Below are 21,171 nucleotides of genomic sequence, written 5' to 3'. Positions count from 1 at the left end.
TCTGTTGAGTGAAGTGGGCGAAAGCCAGATTGAAGCGGATCGAGGATGGTATGAGAGGTGAGAAAATCAATGCAACGGCTGTGAACGGCGCGTTCAAGTATTTTGGAGAGGAAGGGTAGGAGGGAGATGGGGCAGTAGTTGGAGGGACAGGTAGGGGGTCAAGTGAGGAGAGGTGTGACAACAGCATGCTTGAAGGTGTCAGGGACAGTCGCGGTGGAGAGAGAGAGGTTGAGGATATGACAGATGGGAGGGGTGATAGTAGGAGAGATGGTGATAAGTAAGTTGGTGGGGATGGGGTCTGAGGAACAGGTGGTGCATTTCGAGGAGGAGAGAAGATGGGCGGTTTCCTCTTCGGTGATATCAGGAAAAGTGGAGGAGGAGGCCTGGGTTGATTGGTTGAGGGAGTGGGTGATAGGATGAAGAGGAGGAGAAGGTTTAGTGGTGAATTCGAGGTTGATCTTCTGGACCTTGTCGCGGAAGTAGTCAGCCAGTGATTGAGGAGAGAGAGTGAGGGGGGGGTGGGAGCGGAGGGCACTTTGAGGAGGGAGTTGAGGGTGGCGAAGAGACGACGAGGGTTAGAGCTGAGGGAGCTAGTCAAGTGAGTGTAGTAGTCCTGTTTGGCGAGGAATAGGGAGGACTGGAAGGAGGATAGCATGAATTTGTAGTGAATGAAGTCAGTATGGGTGCGAGATTTCCTCCACAGGCGTTCAGCAGATCGGGAGCAGGAGCGAAGGTAACGGGTGCAAGGGTTAAGCCAGGGCTGGGGATTAGTGCGCCTTGTGGGACGGGAAACAGACGGTGCAAGGGTGTCTAGGGCGGAGGAGAGAGTGGCATTGTACTTGGAAACAGCCTTGTCGACGGACTCGGAGGACGTGATGGACAGGAGGAGATCGGAGATACCAGCGGATAAGGTGGGGGGGTCAACAGCCTGGAGATTCCTGGAGGTAGTGGTTAGTGTTGGGCGGGACTGAGGGGGAGGGTGATGAAGTGTGAATGTGATCAGGTGATGGTCAGAAATGGGAAGAGCAGAGACGCAGAGATCAGAGGGCGAGCAGGTAGAGGAGAGGACGAGATCAAGACAGTGACCAGATTTGTGAGTAGGGGTGGTGGAGCTCAGTTGGAGATTGAAGGAGGAGGTTAGGGTGAGGAATTGAGAAGCGTACGAGTCGGATGGGTTATCATTGTGTATGTTGAAGTCACCAAGAATGAGGGATGGGGATGAGGGCTCAAGAAAAACGGAGAGCCAGGCATCGAAATCAGTAAGGAAGGAAGGGAGGGACTTATCAGGGGGGGCGGTAGATGACTGCAACTCGGAGTGGCAGCGGGTAGAATAGATGGATGGAATGGACTTCAAAGGATGAGAAGCAGTGAGACTGTGGTAGGAGGAGGGGTTGAAAACTGCAGGAGGGCGAAAGTAGTAGGCCGATGCCGCCACCGCGGCTAGCTGTGCGGGGCGAATGGGAGAAAAGGTAGCCTCCGTGGCAAAGGGCTGCGACTGAGGCAGAGTCATCGGGGGTGAGCCAGGTTTCGGTTAGGGTGAGCAGATGGAGTTCCAAGAATTACTCAAGACTTAAGTACCCGTATATAAATATGCAAACCATTTTGACTGTATCCACAGAAAGGTGGTATATCAAATACCATCCCCCTTTCCCTTCCCGTAAAGTATCTTCTGGAGGACTTTTGCATGCTTTTCTTTCAATTCCATTGATAGTAAAAGTCTTGGCTCCATGGAATAACAAATTCTTCATGGGCTGCCCACTGACAAGGTCAAATGGAACAAAAAAACATAACATTTTGCATTGTCTGAGGCAGCACACAGATTGATATCTGATTGCGCCTTAATACTGGAAGAGGACAGAAGAAATCATAGGCCACTTGTGTGGATCCAACTTGCAGCTGAGTGAATCTGCTATGTGGCTGTATTGTTCCAGGAGACAGGCCGCTTATATAGACACTATTGACAGATCAAATTCCCATAGCCAAATGGCTGCTTGGCAGAACTCAAGAGGTCCTGCTCCTCCTTCTTTGTTTTCATAAAATATGGCTACCCGGTTGTATGTACGAATGAGAATGGGTTTTTATGCTTATCCAGAGTAACAATGCCTTGAAGGTATAGTAGATTACCACAAGTTTTAGTTGACTGATATGCAGTTCTCGTTCTGTAAGGGATCATTGTCCCGTCTTCTGAACTGAAACAGATTAGCTAACCAGCCCGACTGAGGTATCAGTTGTGTGCTCTAAAACAGACATCCTTTGGAAAGGTTGATCAACTGGTCCACCACTAAAGTGAATGTCTTACCTATACTGGTAAAGGAATTTTGGTTGAAAGGGATTTAAGTATTTGATGCCAGTGGCGCTTTAGATAACATTGGAGCAGGTAAATATGCAGCCTGGCAAGAGGAACTACTTGTACTGGGCTGCCATATGTCCCAAGAGAAGTAGAACATTTCTGGCAGAAGTAAACTGTTTCAATTGTAAGTTTTGGAGCCTGTATTCTGGCAAGTATGCCATGGTTATTTGTGTATCCAGAGTAGCTCCTATGAAGAACAAGTATTGAGAGGATCTGAGACTAGATTTCTCATGGTTTATTAGAAAATCGAGATGTCAGAAGTGCTATGGACCCCTTCAATATTTGTAGAATCTGGATGGTGCGGATAGAAGCAAGTTGTACGTATATGTGTAGACAAAAAAGGCCATGCTTCTGAAGATACACCATCACTACTGCTAGGAATTTTGTAAACACTCTGGGTGTAGAGAAGAGGCCAAATAGAAGGACTATTAGTATGATAATGGAGAAACGTGAAACAGAGAAACTGCCAATGTTCTGAATAAATTGGCATGTACGTATATGCGTCTGAGATCAAGAAAGGCGAACTCAAGAAAATTCATTCCTAACTTTGATTTTTGATGTAAACACTGAAGCCTTGAAGCTCTAAAAATGGGTTCAAATCCCCCTGAGTAAAAATCTTTTCTCTGTTGAGGAGGGTGGATTTCCCATACTGCTTTGTTCCAGATGAGGCTGTCCAGTTGGGCCGCTAAAACGGAGGCATGCTGGAAAGAAAGCTCTGTGGTAAAACATTTTTATTGATGACACATTAACCAATACATATATCAATAAACAATGTCTAGAGTACCCCAAAGTCATGTGTGATCATACATCCAAATTTAGAAAAGGTATATATTGTCATCAAGCTTTTAACATAAATCCTTCCTTCCCATTCCTTCCCAACCCCCCCTCTCTAATAGCATTATTTCAACAATTTTTTTATGCACTCCCATTATACCTGTAACATGTAATGCAAAATCAACAGCAATCATATCTTAACTCCACTGATTCATCTAAAACAATGTCATCTATTAATTGTTCCCACCTCTTCCTAACCCACCCCTCCCCTATCACCCCCTCCCAGCACACCCGTATGGATTAACAATTCAAAAGATAACTTCTCCCTCTAGGAGGCAGAGTAGCCCAAAGAGGCTCCCATCTAGCCCTAAATCAGACCCCCGGGACACTGTCCAATTTTTTGACTTTACATCTATCCACCCTCATCTGCTGTATCATCTGAGTCCTCCACACTTGTAAGGAAGGGCCCGAATGGGAAAGCCAAGACCTCAAAATGGAGTTAATCCCAAAGAATATAGCTATCCCAATGAAACCTTTAAAACCTTCTGGAGGTGCCACAGTAAACGAGTACTTATTGAATAAAAGCAGTGGGTCCCGGACTAATGAGCAACCCCATATGGCCTCCACCATCCCCCTCCAAAATCTTCTCACTTGAGGGCAGGACCAAAACATATGCCCCAACGTAGCCAGGCCTCCCCTGCATTTTAAACAAGACCCACTTCCCGAAATATTTGCCCAAAAAGCTCGTAGCAAAAAGCGGTAAAGTTTTTCTCGTTGGGAAAAAAAAAAAATAGACAACCGTTGTGAATATAAGTTCAAAATATATGCTTTAGACAAATCCGAAGAGACCACGCACACCAAATCATTCGACCAACTTAAGGCCAATCCAGCATAATCTAACTCAGCCATTGTATCTTTCAGCTGTTGATGATGGAACTTCAATGGCACAGACTGTTGCGAGCCTAATGAGTAGGCCTCTGATAAAATATCTACCACATCTTCCGTTAGGTCTGTCCAAGTCAAAGAGGAGATGTAATGCTGTAATTGAAAGTATGCAAAATAGTGTCCCGGAGAGATCCCATACTGATGTTGCAACTCAACATGCGACCTAATGTGCCCCTCCTCATTTACAACTTGAGCTAAATAAATAATACCCTTCTTTGTCCATGAGCTAAACACACTTGACACCCAACCCGGGGGGGGGGGAGGCAGGATTGTTACAAATAGAGAGTAATGGAGTAGTTCTGGCCGATAACTGATGTTGCCGGCACAACCACCGCCACATGGCTCTCTTCGAGGCCAACAGCGGATGGCGACGGAAAGCGTGCCGAGGCAGTTGACCTCAAGAGTGAAGCAGATGACTGAAGTGAACCTCCAGGAACAGCAAGGTCTCTATTGCCGATAGAGAAAACTCTGAAGTGTCTCTAAACCAGTCATTTATATGTCGCATCGAGCACACAACCGTCAGAGACATAAAACTCAACAGACCCATCCCCCCACTCTCCCTTGGTGTAAAGCTAAGGGAAGTCTTGGACGCTTACCCCGCCATAGGTAAGCCTGTATTAATCAGCCTAACACCTTCTCTTATCTCCTTAGCAGAAACAAAGGCAGCTGTTGAAACACAGAGCCACTTGGGCACCAGGATCATATTAAATAACGCTATTCGGCCCCATAATGACAAAGGTAAATCTTGCCACAGGGCCAGCTTCCGCTTAGTCATCTCAATTAGGGGGTTCACATTCATCGAGTATAAAGATGCCAGTTCACCAGTAATATAGACACGTAAATACTTTAGAGCTGAATTCTCCCAACGCAACGGAAACTTGCCCCTCCAGGAGTGCCGCAAATCTTCATCAAGGGCTAGTGCACAAGATTTTTGCAAATTTAAAGAGAATCCTGACAAAGCTCCATATTGTTCTTTAAGTTCCAGAGCCTTCTGGAGAGAACGCTCCGGATTGGAGAGGAGCATTATGTAATCCACATATGCCAAAGCCATCATCTCCTCCCCCGCTACCGAGATTCCCCGAATTCCAGACGTGCTATTTAACATCCTAATCAAAGGCTCCAGGGAGATATCAAGGGATAAAGGGCAACCCTGCCTAGTTCCCCTCCCCACCTCGAAGCAATCCAACCGACTTCCATTAACCACTATCTGTGCTTCCATTCCAGAGTAAAGTGCCCTCAGCGCACTTAGGAACCACTCTGGTAATCCTACCCAACATCTGAAATAAGTAACCCCAGCCGCATCAAGACTCACTAGCATCACTGGATGACCCTTATGCCTACTCTGTGCCATCGATAGAAGAATTCTCCGTACATGCCGAACCGGATGCCGCTTAGAAATGAACCCCACCTGGGCAGGACTAATCAGATCAGCAACATGGGGTCGTAACCTATTAGCCAGAATCTTTGCAAACATTTTAATGTCCACATTAATCAGGGAAATAGGACGATATGACTCAGGGTCCTCCATCGCCTTACCTGGTTTAAGCAAAAGTGACAACAATGCCGTATTCTCAAACTCGGGAAACTTACCCCCTTGAATAACTGATTGATGGTAAGCAAACAGGTCCCCCCCCCCACCCCAAAGAGAATTGTAGGATCTTATAAAACTCCCCTGTGTACCCATCCGCTCCCCGCGCAGAATAGGCCTTCAGCCCTTTTATCACCTGCTGCAGCTCCTTAACTGTAAAGGAGACTCAAGCTCCTCAATCGTCGCCTCTGACAACCTTGGCATTCCAGCCCGGGTCAAAAACTCCTCCACACCGGCGGTGTCTCCCCTCCCTTATATAATTTACAATAGTGGTCCCGCAATATCTGCATCGCTAGATCTGGGTGATTTGTTATCCTTCCTTGCCCATCCCTCAGCACCGAGATAGTACGATTCCCTCCATTTGGCTTCACCAACCATGCCAGAAGACCCCAGGTCGGTTCCCAAACCTGTGAAAACAAAATTTTTGATATACCATCTGACGTTGTGTCTGCTCATGCAACAGAGAATTAACTGACACTTGCAGTGATATATATATTTCTCTATTAGCCTTTGTCGGGGTACTTAAATATACCCGTTTTGCCCTTCAGTGACTTCGTTGTAGATTCAGAATGCTAGCCGCAATTCTCTTGCGTCTTGCTGCCACATAAGAAAAAATTTCCCCCCTAACACCACCTTACCAGCACACCAAAAAAGCTGTGGGTTGGAACAATGTTGTGCATTACATATGTGCAATACATAAGTTTCCCATTTTTCTCGTAAAAACCCTTGAAAATCAGAATCCTTAGCCAAATACCCAGGGAACCTCCAACTCCTCACCGGACAAAACCCACTCGGGGCCTCCAGCTGTATCCAAACTGGGACGTGATCTGACACCACCACCTGATCCACCTGTGCTTCCGTAACCCCGAAGAAAAGAGTGGTAGACACAAAAATATAGTCCAACCGTGCCCAAGTCTCATAGGCGCGAGATCGATGGGAATAATCCCTCTCTCCCGGGTGTAAGAGCCTCCAAGTATCAACTACTTCACGGGAGGCAGAAAAAGAGCGCAACATACATTTGTCAGGCCCTCCCAGGAGCCCACTGCTTCTACTCCCCGTACTATCCACCGCAGGGTCCAAAAGAGTATTCATATCCCCTTAAAATGAGGTTAGCACCCTGGAATGGCATAAGTACCTTTAATAACTTGGGGAAAAAATTTTTTCGTAAAGTGTGGGAGCATATACTGTTAATAAATAAATTTCCCGACCCTGTAACCACAATTTGAGCAGTAGATATCGACCCAGCAGGTCCTGCAAAAGTACTTCTGAGGTATAAACTAGTTTTTTGTGAAACAATATCGCCACTCCTCCCCTTCGGGCCCCCGAGGAAGCGGAATAAACCTGACCCACCCACCCCCGCTTTAACTTACTATGCTCAATGGCAGACAGTCTAGTTTCCTGAAGACACACTGTGTCTGCATTTAAACGCCCCAAGTGAGACAATATCTTTTTCCGCTTAATCGGGGACGAAATGCCTCCCACATTCCATGAAACTAGTTTACAGTCCGACAATTTCCATGCTAGATTGAGTGCACCAATTATGCTTTAATGACTCAGTCCCAGGGTCCCAGCCCTTTCCCCGGAACTCCCATACCGACCCAGGCTCTCCTCCCCCAACATACTCCCAAACAGACCCATCACCCCTTCCAAAAATCACACCCCACACAGCCATGCTAACCCAACCCCTCCCCCACCATTTCCAACCTTCCTCCCCCCAAACCCTCCTAACCAAATAACCCCCCATCCTTCTCCCATTACCCTACCCCCAACCTCCAATTCCCCTACCCCCCTTTGCCCATCCCACAGAAACCCAACCAGCCTCAAGAAGACAGCTCCCATCGAGGTAAGATCACAACATGCAGATATCCCCGCTCCCCTCCCACCCCCCAGCGCCCCCCCCGTCCGTGCCCCTTACACAAATTGAACATCGTCCCCCCAATCAGAGTTCAGGAAGAAATGGACTCCAGACTCACACCACCGCTTCCGCGTCACCCTCCCCTCCAGGAGTTGATTGTTGAAGTTAAATGTCAAGTCGGGGAAGTGGGCCCCTGCATCTCTCGATTGAGAAACGTTCCGCTGCCTGGTCTGAGTCAAAGGAGCTCCACTTCCCATCATGTTGTACCTTCAGGATAGCCGGATATAACAGCATGAAGCGTACTTTCTTTTCTACTAATGCAGTGTAAATTGGGTGAAATCTTTTACATTTCTCCTGGACACTGGCGGAATAATCTTGAAAAATACGAATCCGTGCCCCAGCGTATGTCAAAGTCTCTCTTTTCAGTCAGCATCCCTGCAAGATCTCCTCTTTATGAATATAATTATGTACTTTGATGATAACTACTCTGGGGCGCTGGTTATTCAATTGCAGCCTTCCAATCCGATGTGCCCTCTCAATACAAAAGGACCCTCTGCTATCCGATAGCGCAAATTCTTTAGTGAGCCATTGCTCCAGACTGAGCCCAAGTTCTTCTCCGGATGCGTTTCAGGGAGCCCCACCAGCCATAAGTTGCTCCCTCGTGCCCTGTTTTCAAGCTCATCTAGTTTTTCTTCCTGGGTAGTTAGCTTTTCCTTTAATCTGACCAGCTCTGGTTCGCATCTCAGCCACGTGTCCTCCATATCCGACATCCGTTTCTCCACCTCCGCGGTTTGCCCTATATCTGCTAGCAGCCCGTCCAACTTCCCGAACTGCCCCTCCAGTAGACAAATCTAGGCTCAAGCGAAGCTCCCACTGTCTCACTGTGCCAGCTGCCTCTCTGAAAACTCCGCCTCACCACTCTGAGAGCCAGCCGCCATCTTGGAGTTCCCGCCGGCCGGAATCATTTTTTCCTTCTCAGTTTTTGTTCCCTTCTTCGCTGTTCCGCCGGCATTGGGACAAGAAATTGTTCCATGCACCTGTACCAGCTCGTCAGGAGGTCGGATGTCGTGGACTGGAGGGTTAAATGAGCGCCGGAGGGCAAAAAGACGAACAGGGACCACGGAGCAGCGCTAGTAAACAGCTATCGCTCCCACCGCATCACGTGACCTCCCGGAAAGAAAGCTTTATGATGGATTTGGAGCTTTGAGAAGATGACGTAAAAAATTCACCCTGTATCCAGTGAACTTGTGTCTTAAATAATGCGATTTTAATTTCATATATGATGTAATTTTAATGATGTTCTAATTCTGGATGACTGTTCCATCTCTTGCTTATGTAAACAGCAGTGAACCACGCTTGTGAGGTATTTGCTGTATGTAAATACCAAGCGTAATGCAACGTTCCGGAACTACGTGTCGTCAATTGAGGAGATGGAGCCTTACAGAGCGCTCGAATGCTTCAAGGTTTGAAGACTTCACTTTCTTGGCTTCAGAACATTGGAGGTGCGTTTTATTATATAGGATGTGCTCGGTGCTTTTCTGTAGCACATGGGGGGAATTTGATATATGCTGATTAAAGTGGAGGAGTGGCTGGAGGGGGGGCAGGGGAGATAGGACAATCGCTGGGTGGCTCGGGGGGCAAGGGAGATAGGAGAATCGCTGGGTGGCTGGGGGGGGCAGGGAACAGAGGAGGCTCGCTGGGTGGCTGGGAGGGCAGGGGAGATAGGAGAATCGCTGGGTGGCTGGAGGGGGGCAGGGGAGACAGGAGACTCGCTGGGTGGCTGGAGGGGGGGCAAGGGAAAAAGGACAATCGCTGGGTGGCTGGAGGGGGGCAGGGAACAGAGGAGACTCGCTGAGTGGCTGGAGGGGGGCAAGGGAAAAAGTAGAATCGCTGGGTGGCTGGAGGGGGAGAGGGAGGAGAGAAGAATCGCTGGGTGGCTGGATGGGGGACAGAGGAGACACACTCGCACCCAGCAGTCTCACTCTCTCTCTGTCACACACACTCGCACATTCACTCTCTCTCACACACACACTCGCACATACTCTCTCAAACATACAGACTCCGAGGAAAACCTTGCTAGCGCCCGTTTCATTTGTCAGAAATGGGCCTGTTTTACTAGTAATATAATATAAAATATAATACTGATCCAAAGTGATTATTTTCCAGGCATCTGCAAAATGTAGGAGCCTGCCTCTCACTGGGTGATTATTCCCCTTAAACCAATCCAGAGATGGAAACTGAAGGCTGTTTGTGTTGTCTGAAGGTGTGAGATGAGGCTAATATCTGGGCCAGAACTGCAGAAAAATTTGAGAATAAATCCTTCTGAAGGTAGATATAATGGAATGACTTCTCAGTTGGTTGAGAAGAAAGTGCACAAAGGTAGAACTGTTATCCTTAATCTACAAAATGGTATCCTTACCTATCTCTTGTCCCCAAACAGGTTGTCCCAAAGATGGGGAACATTGAATAGCTCATTATGAAGGTCTTCTCTCAATCCTACTACTGCTGTCCTAGAGGCTTTGTCATTGGCCAAACAGATAAAATGGTAGATGGACTCTGGCAAGTCTTCTAAAAGGGAGAAGAGTTAAGACTAGGCTCCAATGCTTCCTCCAGTCAGTGTAGAAGTGGTGGTAATTGGAGTATCTGCAGCTGATGTGCTATGATTTTTAAGGTTACCATCTCTCCCTAAAAGGCTCTCCTGCCTATAGAAATTGAAAAACCTCTGATCTCTGCCAGGTAGAAAAGAATACTGGGAGTAAGACAATTTAGTTACCTCACCAGTTAGTGGTATGTGAAGCACCAATCTGGAAAGCTGAGATTAATCAGCCTTGTGAATCATACATCAGAGTTCCACTCTTCAAATGTGAGTGGTATGGATAGTGGACTCCACCAAATGTTTATTTGGAGGTCCTGAGGTAGTAAGAAGCTACTGCTACTAAGTGGAAATCCCACACACATGCTCAGACAAGTGTTAGTCGTCTTGGTTTTTTTCACTTGGGGAGAGCTCAGGCACACAGCAGCATTATGATTTCACCTCTGCTTGACTTCAGAGAAGTTCTTTCACCTAGCACTACATTTTGTTTGAAATTTAACTGTAAATATGTTTAATTTGGCTAACGTGGAATATGTGGTTTTTGGAGCCCTCATTTTCCTGGATTTTCATAAGCCTCAGGACTGACTATTTGGACTGGGGTATTGATTAGTTGATACTAATATAGCTGGGTATTCTCCTCTAAGAAATGTCTTAGGATTGCTTTGTTTGCCTGTCTCCTAGGCTTACCTGTTTGGATCCTCCCAACTTGGGGACTTTGATGTGAATATTCTTTTTTTATTGTGTTCTATTTTGAATGTTGGAATGTTTTTTTGTCTCAGTGATTATTTCTGCTTTTTCTCTGTCTATGCTTGATAATTTTAAAAGCCTTACAAGACGTGAGGGCATGAGCTGAACAGCAGCGTGTTGCTGAAGCTCCGAGACTCCCGCCCGAAATTGATCTAAAAGTGCAGTGATTTAATGAAAATATTGACGCAGACCCTACAGTTGAGATTGCCCTAGTTTATGGACAAATATCTGCGAAAGTCGACTGGAGCGATGGCACAGCGATCCGGGAAAAAAGAGAAAATTAAGACGACTGACCCGGAATCCAAAATGGCGGACGAACCTGGTAAATTGCTCGGGGAGTTCACGGAGACGCAGCTCACACAACTTACCATGGCGGTCACAAAAGCATGGGAGCCGAAATGGGCAACGATGGAGCAAAAGCTGGAGAGCCTGGCCACGCGAATGGACGGTATAGGGACGAGAGTGGGAGATCTCGAGGCACGGATGTCGGCCTTGGAGGACGAAGGGAGAGGTTATGGCCCGGATATAGCTGCCCTAACACAGCAACTAAAAGGCTACCATGAAAAACTAGAAGATCTCGAAAACCGCTCGCGCCGGAACAACATCCGGGTGGTAGGACTTTCAGAAAATATTCCGGAGCGGAATTTAACGCCGTGGCTTGAAAACTGGCTGAGTAAAGAATTGGCGATTTCAGACGCCACAGGCCCGCTGGTAATAGAAAGAGCACACCGAGTAGGCCGCAAACTCGAGGGCAAGACACGGCCGAGAGTGGTAATGGCCAAGATATTTAACTACCGCCACAAAATGGAAATCATGCAAGGTTTCAGAACGCGCAGAGACACCCTAACGCATGAAGGACATAAAGTATTAATATTTCAGGATTTCTCAGCTGAAGTACAATCAAAGAGGAAGCAATTTCACTCACTTTGCTCAACATTAGCCCAGAAAGGTGTGAAGTTCACGTTGCAATTTCCAGCTACCTTGCGAATCTTGATACAAGGACAGTGGCAAATGTTTAAAACAGTGGCAGAAGCAAAAACAGCAGCACTGGAAGCGGGCCTGATTGAAAACGTATGAAAAGGTAACGCTGTGGACAGGGCAGTTACAAACGAAATCAAACGTTTTACAAGGGTCAAGTCATATACCAGGGTGGGGGTCCCATGTGCTCGAAGGTCTCGCTACTCGATCTTTTGGGGCACCAGAAGATGGAGAGAGGGTATACTTGGGTTAGGGGAGAAGAGATACGGGAGGGTTGGGCGGGAAGGAAGGGGGGATGGGGGGAATCTGAAGAAATTAAAACACAAGGGGTACAATTATTGAAGACATGGGACACAGTAGGAGTAACGATAAACATTAGCACACAAACAATCACTTTTGGTTCACAGCAGGCAGGCGAACACAGGTTTATGGGAAGAGGGATGTTTAGGTTATGGGAAGTAGAGTTGTCATGATGGGAAGTTCAAGAGGAAGATGCCTGTCAGAATAACAACATGGAATGTAGAGGGGGTAAGCTCCCCAATAAAAAGAGCGAAGATACTTACAGCCTTAAAAAGGTACAAATCAGACATAGCGTGTTTACAGGAGACACATTTATCAGATACCGAACACGGCAAGCTAAAAAGGCAATGGGTAGGAGAAATTTGTTCCGTGCCAGCACAAGGGAAAAAAGGAGGGATAGCAATCCTTTTCCGAAAAGGGCTGGCCTATAAAGTGACAAAAGTAGCTATAGGGAAGGAGGGAAGATATATTATAGTGAAGGTATGGATGCCAGGATTAGAGATCATTTTGGTAGTACTCTATGGCCCTAATACTTACAATCCCGAGTTCTTGAGATCTTTAATGGGAAAATGTAATGTTAAGGATAAACAAAGGTTGGTAGTGGTAGGAGATTTCAACTTGGTGCACAACCCAGATTTAGACTGTTCTAATAACCTTTCACCCCATTACTCAGGGAATAGGGCCAGAGAAATGAAATTATTTGTTAGAGAGCTGAATTTGATAGACACCTGGAGAGCCCTGCACCCGACAGAACGTGAATTTACGCATAGGTCCAGGGCTCATGGAACGCAATCCAGGTTAGATTACATATTAATAGACAGAGCGATGTTCTCACAGGTGATAGGAACTGATATAGGCCCAGAAGCAATATCGGACCATTCGCCAGTGTGGATGGACCTGGAATTGCAAGGGGACATAGGGAAAGGAAGAGGATGGAGATTTCCAGCATATTTATTTACAGACCCAAAATTTCAAAAATATCTTACCCATAAATGGGCAGAATATAGCCAAAACAATAACAGACATGCCAGGGAGCAGCCCACTTTGTTCTGGTCGGCCTCCAAGGCGGTCCTCAGAGGGGACATTATTGCGTTCTGCAGTAAGCGCAATAAACGCAGAGCGGCCGGGATACAGCTGCTAGAATTGAGATTAAAAAAAGCGCAAAGCACGTACACGCGCAGACCAACGAAGGTCAATCTAGAGAATTTGAAAGCAGTGCAGATTGCTCTAAATACTTTACTACATGAATTAGAATTGAGGTCGGCGTTATTCTATAAATATAAATTGCATAGGTTCGGGAATCGGGCAGGACGCCTGCTGGCCAGAGTAATAAAGAACTGGGGAGGGCCTAGAACGGTGCCCACCCTCTGAGACAAAAATGGTAGATTGACCAATGACCACCACCAAATAGGTCAAATTTTTACCACGTATTTTGCTACACTATATAAAAGTCAAGAAGGGCCCCGGGGGGAAGCATTGACTAAATATCTGCAAGAGACACAGTTACCACAATTGCACACATATCACGTAGAACAGTTGAACACGCCAGTGACAATGGGAGAACTGCAAAAGGCAGTGAAAGCACTGAAAATGCGGTCAGCCCCTGGCCCGGATGGATTCTCAGGGGAATATTATAGGCTGTTACCCCCCGGAGCTTTAGTAAATCTACTCAGTTACTTTGAGGAGGTGGTGGAAGAAGGTAAATTACCGTTATACGCTAATGCAGCCCTTATAACGTTAATTCCGAAAACAGGCAAGTCCCCGGAGAGACCAGGGTCATACAGACCAATATCTCTACTGAATGTGGAGATAAAATTATTATCCAAGATACTGGCTGAGCGATTGGCACTATGCTTGCCAGAACTGATAGGACCAGAACAGGTTGGGTTTATAAAGAAAAGGAGAGCGGTCCATAATGTTCGAAAACTAATGCTTGCAATGGCGACATGCACACTAAAAAACATACCCATGTGGGTGTTAAGCCTTGATGCTGAGAAGGCGTTCGACCTAGTACATTGGGACTACTTATTCCAGGTACTGATGGCGGTAGGAATATCAGGATGGTTTCTTAAGGCAGTGGAAGTACTATACAAAGACCCCACAGCCAGTGTAATAGTAAATGGAAGGCGAGAAAGGGAGTTTCCAATTCAAAGGGGGACAAGACAAGGCTGCCCACTATCACCTTTATTATTTGTGCTGGCGGTAGAACCTCTGTTAGAAAGTTTAAGGCGGGCACAGGAGGTGAAGGGGGTAAGGGTGGAAGACCATCATCTGAAGGTGTTCGCTTATGCGGACGACCTGCTCCTGACCATAACAGACCCCAACAACTCCCTAGCAGGAGTATTAGAAAGGGTGGAGAGATTTGGTGGATTTTCAGGGTTCAGGTTAAATCATACTAAGTCTTATATTCTTCCGGTGACAGAGTCAGACCTGAAACAGCATAGGGGCCCCCAGCAGTTAACCTGGACCAAAGGGCCAATCAAATACCTAGGAATTTGGCTCCCAGTGGACCTAACCACCATGTATAATGAAAATGTCACACGGCTGTTGAAAGAGACTGCAGAAAGATTGAATATGTGGAAAACACTACCTGTTACGCTTTTGGGACGGATAGCCTTATATAACATGTGCATTGTGCCAAAATGGTTGTACGTGTTCCAAACAATACCGTTATATTTGACAAAAAAAGATGAGAAGAAGTTAAATAGACTTTTACAATCATTCCTATGGCTGGGGAAAAAGGCGCGACTCTCAATGTCAACTCTGACAAATCCAGTGGAATATGGGGGGCTGGGTCTATTAAGTGTGAGATATTTGACGGTGGCATGTGGAATGCGTCACATCAATGACTGGTTCAGGGAGACAGAGGACTTCTCTAATACCAAATTAGAGCTTCAAATGATACCGGAATTGCACTTTACAAGTTATTTACATGCAGGTGGGGGGCCCATTCCAGACATCCTGAAATACTCAATGATACTGCCAACGGCGAAAGCGACCTGGTCTTGGGTATGCCGCCTACATAAGTTCTCAGCAAAAATAACACCTTTGCAGGCCATCTGCGGGAATGCACAGTTTGCACCTGGGATGTTATACCCAACATTTCGACGGTGGAGGCGCAAGGGACTGATATATTTACAACATGCTGTAGACCTGGAAGGGAAGATTAAACCATTTGTGGATTTACAAACTGAGTTTGGCCTTTCAGATACGGACAAATTTTATTACATGCAGCTGAAGCACTACACAGACTCCTTGGGATGGGACTTGCTGGCAGAAGATGTGCAAGAGGAACTGTCGTCAGCATTTTCCCTGACGGCCCAGCAGGAAGTTCCACTCACGTTTCATCACAGGCATATAAAAGACACGATAGAGGAGCCAGATTATATTAGATTAGCAACACAATGGAGCAGTGAACTTCATACTAACATATCAGCCGCACAACTAAAAGCGCACGTTCTGTCCATTAGACATGTCAGCGCGGCAGCGAGCCATTGGGAGATACAGTATAAGTTTGCAATGCGAATCCATGTAGCTCCCAGAAGGGCTTTCCACATGAGAATGTCTTCATGGGGCGAATGCCCAAAATGTGGAGAGACTGTAGCAACACGGACACATGTATTGGACCTGCGTGGACGTGGGGAACTTCTGGAAATCTATCTTGTTCTCTGTGTCTAAACTTTGAAATACAAAGTGGTTGTACGATGCTGGACTATTATTTGGACACCCCAAATTATTAAAGCCTAGCCCCAGGGGATTTGCAGAGTTTGTGGCCAAGGCGACCATCACTTCCAAGCAGATCATATTAACAGAGTGGATCTCGCACAGGGCTCCCACGTTGCATCAATGGCGGACCTGCATGTTGCTAATGATGCGCCTGGAGCGTGCGGGTCTGTTTGATATGGAATCGAAAGCTGGGAAGAAATTTCAACAATGCTGGAGTCCCTTCTGGATGACGCTCACGCCAAGAGCGCGAAGCCATCTGCTGAATGTATGACTTTAGAGACATGTGTGCTGTAGTAAGACTGAGTTAAGAGATGATGAGTCCCGTAAAGGGGGGGAGGGATCAGAAATGGGAAAAAAGGGGGGGGGAAGGAGGGCAGGGAGATATTACAAATTGGTTGATGATGGCATGTTGTACTGTTTCAACTTCGCAGTTATGTTTCCTGAATATTTTCATCAATAAAAATGATTTAAACATAAAAGCCTTACAAATACAAAATAAAAAATAAACACTAATGCAGTAGTTTTACTCTGTATTAACCCTCAAGTGGTTATGTCAACTATAATTATACTTATAATCACTGTTGCAAAGCAGATCACCTTTACACCTTGCACAAGATCCTACTGAGAACTAGATTTAAAATAGTTCCCTCTTGTGTTGGTTCCATGCCAGCTGCTGCATGATGCAGTCATTTACGTATCTAGGAGATTCACTTCCTTAGCATGTCCTGATGTGACATTTATCAAAGCAATATTGGGCTAACATATTTTATTTGTTACATTTGAGGACCCAATCATAAATTCCATCACCTTCCACCATTCCCCCTACCTGTATATCCTCAGCTGCCAATTTTGTTAACTTTCCTAAAGTGTTAACATTCTACAGCCTGGTCAAGTACTTTAGTGGACAGGAATCAAGTGGCTCAAAAGGAGCTTTCATCAGCTGGGTAAGGACAACTTTGAGGTCCCATGACACAGGCGGAAATCTAACAGGGGGCTTTGTCAAAAGCAAATCTTTTATGAAGCAAACAATTAGCGACTGTCCAGAGATGGGCTTACCTCCCACAAAGTGATGGTAAGCATTAACTGCACTGAGGTGAACCCTTACAGAGTTGGTTTTAAGACCAGACTCGGAGAAGTGTAGAAGATATTCAAGCAAGGTCAGTGTAAGGCAAGAAAAAGGATCTAGGGCCTTGCCCTCACACCAGATGGCAAACCTCTTCCATTTTAAAGAAAACACCTCAGTGGAATCTTTCCAGGAAGCCAGCAAAACCCTGGGAGCCACCCTCTAAAAGATGAAAGGAAGCAAATTCTAAGCTCTCAATATCAAGGCTGTAAGGGACAGAGACTGAAGGTTGGAATGCAGAAGAAATCCCTCGTTATGAGGGTCGGAAAACACTCCAATCTCCATGGCTCTTTGGAGGTTAACTCCAGAAGAAGAGGGAAGCAGATCTGGGCCAATATGGGGCGATCAGGATCATGGTTCCCCAGTCTTGCCTTTGTTTCAGCAAAGTCTTCCCCATGAGAGGGATGGGAGGATATGCATACAGAAGGCTATTCCCCCAATGAAGGAGGAAGGCATCCAAGACTAGTCTGTCGCATGCTCTGAGCCTGAAAAAGTACTAAGGGACTTCGTGGTTGTAAAGAGTGGCAAAGAGATCCACCAGGGGGGGTGCCCCACTCTCAGAAAATCTCAGGGGCAACGCCCATGCTGAGTGACTACTTGTGCGGTTGCATTGCCCTGGCTCAGTCTGTTGGCCAGGCTGTTGGATTTTGCTGCAAGGTATGTGGATCTGAGAACTATTCTGTTCTGGACAGCCCATTGCCACATCCAGTCATCCTCCTGACACAGAGGGTATGATCCCAAACTCCCCTACTTTTGGTGTAATACATTGCAACCTGATTGTTTCAATGAGCACAGTTTGGTTGAACAGCTGATCTCTGAAAGCCTTTAGAGCCTTCCAGATTGCCAAGAGCTTCAGAATGTTGATGTGAAGATCTGTCTCCTGAGCTGACCAAGAACCTTGAATGTGAAGTCCATCCAAGTGAGCCTCCCAACACAGGTGGGATGCATCCGTCATCAGCATCTACTGGGGCTGAGGAATTTGGAATGGAAGTCCCATGCTCAAACTGGATCGAATTGTCCACCAGAGTAAAGACTGAACCAACTAAGGAGTCAATCGGATGACACCTACTAGGTTCCCTGAGGCTTGAGATCACTGGGAAGCTAGGGTCCACTGGGCAGTTCTCATGTGAAGACATGCCAAGAGAATAATACACACAGTGGAGGCCATGAGGCATATTTTCAAAGCACTTAGCCTTCCAAAGTTCCATAGGTTTCTTTGGAACTTTGGAAGGCTAAGTGCTTTGAAAATGAACCCCCATGTGGCCTGGCAACCTCAACATCTGCCGAGCCATAACTTGCTGGCTGGCTTGAAGCTGAATGGCGAGAGCGACTAGAGAGCCCATTCTCAGCACAGGGAGAAAAGCTCACTCCTGCCATGTATCTAGCAGGGCTCCAATGAACGCCAGTTGTTGAACAGGAAGCAGATGGGAATTTGGGTAGTTTAAAATGAACCCTAGTAGCTCTAGCACCCGAATAGTTCTCCGCAAAGACTCACAAGCACCATCCTTCAATGTGCTCTTCACCAGCCAATTGTCCAAGTAGGGAGACACATGGAGGCATATTTTCAAAGCACTTAGCCTTCCAAAGTTCCACAGAAACCTATGGAACTTTGGAAGGCTAAGTGCTTTGAAAATATGCCTCATGGACTCCCAATCTGCGTAGTGACACTGACTACCGGTAGACATTATGTAAAAATCCTGGAAGCTGATGCAAAGCCAAATGGCAGGACGTGGCACTGAAAGTGATGTGTTCCCACCTGAAATCCAAAATACCTCCTGTGGCCTGGCAGTATCAGGATATGAGTGTAGGCTTCCTTTAAGTCTAGAGAGCATAGCCAATCTTGTTCCTGAATTACTGGGAGAAGGGTGGACAGGGAAACCATCCTGAACTTTTCTTTGACAAGAAATTTGTTCAGAGCATGAAGTCTACGATGGGACACATCTCCTCCATTTTCTTTGGCACAGCGTAGTACCTGGAATAAAATCCCTTCCTTTCTTCCCCTGGTGGAACAGGTTTGACCACATGGGCCTTTTGAAAGGTGTATAGTTCCTCTGCGAGTACTTCCTTGTGAAAAGAGCAGAAAAAAAATATGCTCTCAGGGGACAATTTGGTGGCCTCCGTTGCCAACATAGGGCGTAACCAAGACAGACTATTTGCGCACCACACCAGTTGGAAGTTACAAGGGGGACACCTTTCTTGGAAAAAAAACTCAGCTTCCCTCCCACCGGTAGGTTGTCTGGGACATTTACCGTGAGTGCGGCTATGCATTGTGGGAGCCAGTCAAAAACTTGTCCCTTATTTTGACTGGGGAGCCTGTTGGGGCTTAAGTGCATACTGTGGACAAGAATGAGCAAGCTGGTGCTGAGCTTACTGAGTGGGGCAAGAAGGAGGACTACCCCTTAGAGTAATAGGGACCTCTCTTCGACTTGCCCAAAAACCTCCTAGAAGAGGAGGATGCAGAAGGCACTCACCAGGAGAGTGCGTCAATGGTATCAGTATGTTTCTTGATGAGGTCTGCATGCTCCTCCACCTTCTCTCCAAAAAGGTTATCTTCACGGCAAATGGCATCTGCCAACCTCTCTGCTAGACCATCAGGTCTAAGTCTGAGACATGCATTGCATCATTATACTTTGAACAGAAATCCTGTATGCCACATCAAAGTTTACATATGCACCCCTGGCCAGGAACTTGCAACAAGCCTTCTGCTGCTTGGCCAGCTGGCGAAGAAATTCAGCCTGCTCCGGTGGGAGATAATCTGCCAAATCAGTCATACTTCACAATATGTTCCGCAAGTAAAGTCAAATGTAAAGCTATGGGATATGAGCATTGAGGCCTGATATATCTTACACCCAACAGCGTTTGAGCTTTTCTGCCTGGGGGCACCAAAGCAAAGTCTTTGGAACTTCTGGCCCATTTGAGCATGGATTCTACCACCAGAGAATGAGGAGACAACTGTGGCTTACCAAATCCAGGTGAATTCTGAATCCAATACATGGTGTCAATCTTCAGACAGAGAGGACTCCCAATTTTTCACCTGATCATTATGTAAGATCTTGTGAAGCGGGACAGTCACAGTCTCTCTAGGTGGAGAGTCGTAGTCCAGGACCTCGAAAATCTCAGACCTGGGCTTATTCTCTGTCTCCTACTGAACTGGGATAGCAGCCGCCATCTCCTTCACAAAAGCAGGGAAGGAGAGACTCTCTGGTGGGGAAGCGTCAGATGGTATACCATAGGACTCCTTCTCCAAGCAGTACCTTGGATCATCACCAGACGCCCAAAAGCGGTCCGTATCGGAATCAGCAAAAAAGTCCTCATGGAAGGGGCTGAGACCGTGCCTGTCTCAGGTAGGAGAAACCATGTCCCTGCCTGGAATGGTGTCAAATATGAAGGCTCCACTCTCAACTCCAGTGAAACGTCCCCCACCGACAAGGATGTAACCCATGAGCAGCCGTCAACACAGATACAGCACATGGCACCGGCGTCAGTGACCTCATCACAGGCTGAGGGCCCTACGAGGCAGATGGAAGAGACATGGCTGGTGGAAGCACCCCTGATGCCAATGCACTCTGCTGTAAAAAGCCCCAAGTGCTCTTGGTGTACAGCCTGGATCCATAATCGAAAGTCAACATCAGGAAAGGCTAGGGTGTCAGGTCAGAGACAGCCTGCTGAACCATCGGCATCTGGTCCCGGTTACATGGAGACCTCCAAACAGGCACTTCTTCGATAGAGGGGGGAACGCTCATTCCAGTGCCAACGCTTCTCAAATACAAGATCCTTCGGTGCCCCAGTGCTCCCGGCACCATGCATCAAAGAGGATCGATGCTTATGATTCTTGGCCTTCATCCTATGCCTTGCATCGACACCCCTCGATGCTGACAAGGACATCAAATCCTCCCATCTCCTCAGTGTTGGGTCTGATGCTGACTGGTCCTGGGGACCCTGCATACTGGTTGGTGTCAAGGGAGGTGGAGACCTACTAGATGCATGTCCACTCCTAGTATTAGACAAAAGGTCTTGTAGCCATGGGAACCGATGCACCTAATGCTGGTGCAAGCGCCGATTCGAACCTGGCTCCTCTCTGGACTTCTATGTTCTTTTTTGCATATACAAACAAAGAATACAGTTAGTAGAGCTATGGTCTGACCCCAAATACTGGATACACCAGGAATAGGTGTCAGCCCCAGAGATAGTT

At 46.8% G+C, this 21,171-nt stretch overlaps 1 protein-coding gene across 4 annotated transcripts in view; it reads right to left on the bottom strand.

Annotated features, from left to right (window-relative positions):
- The window catches only part of CARS2 (cysteinyl-tRNA synthetase 2, mitochondrial), a 263,903-nt gene that overhangs the window by 219,467 nt on the left and 23,265 nt on the right, over positions 1-21,171 (bottom strand). The gene's annotated exons all lie outside the window — the stretch shown is intronic.

Source organism: Microcaecilia unicolor, chromosome 4 (genome assembly GCF_901765095.1).
Source record: "Microcaecilia unicolor chromosome 4, aMicUni1.1, whole genome shotgun sequence".
Lineage (NCBI taxonomy): Eukaryota > Metazoa > Chordata > Amphibia > Gymnophiona > Siphonopidae > Microcaecilia > Microcaecilia unicolor.
This window is presented reverse-complemented; position numbering and strand designations above follow the sequence as displayed.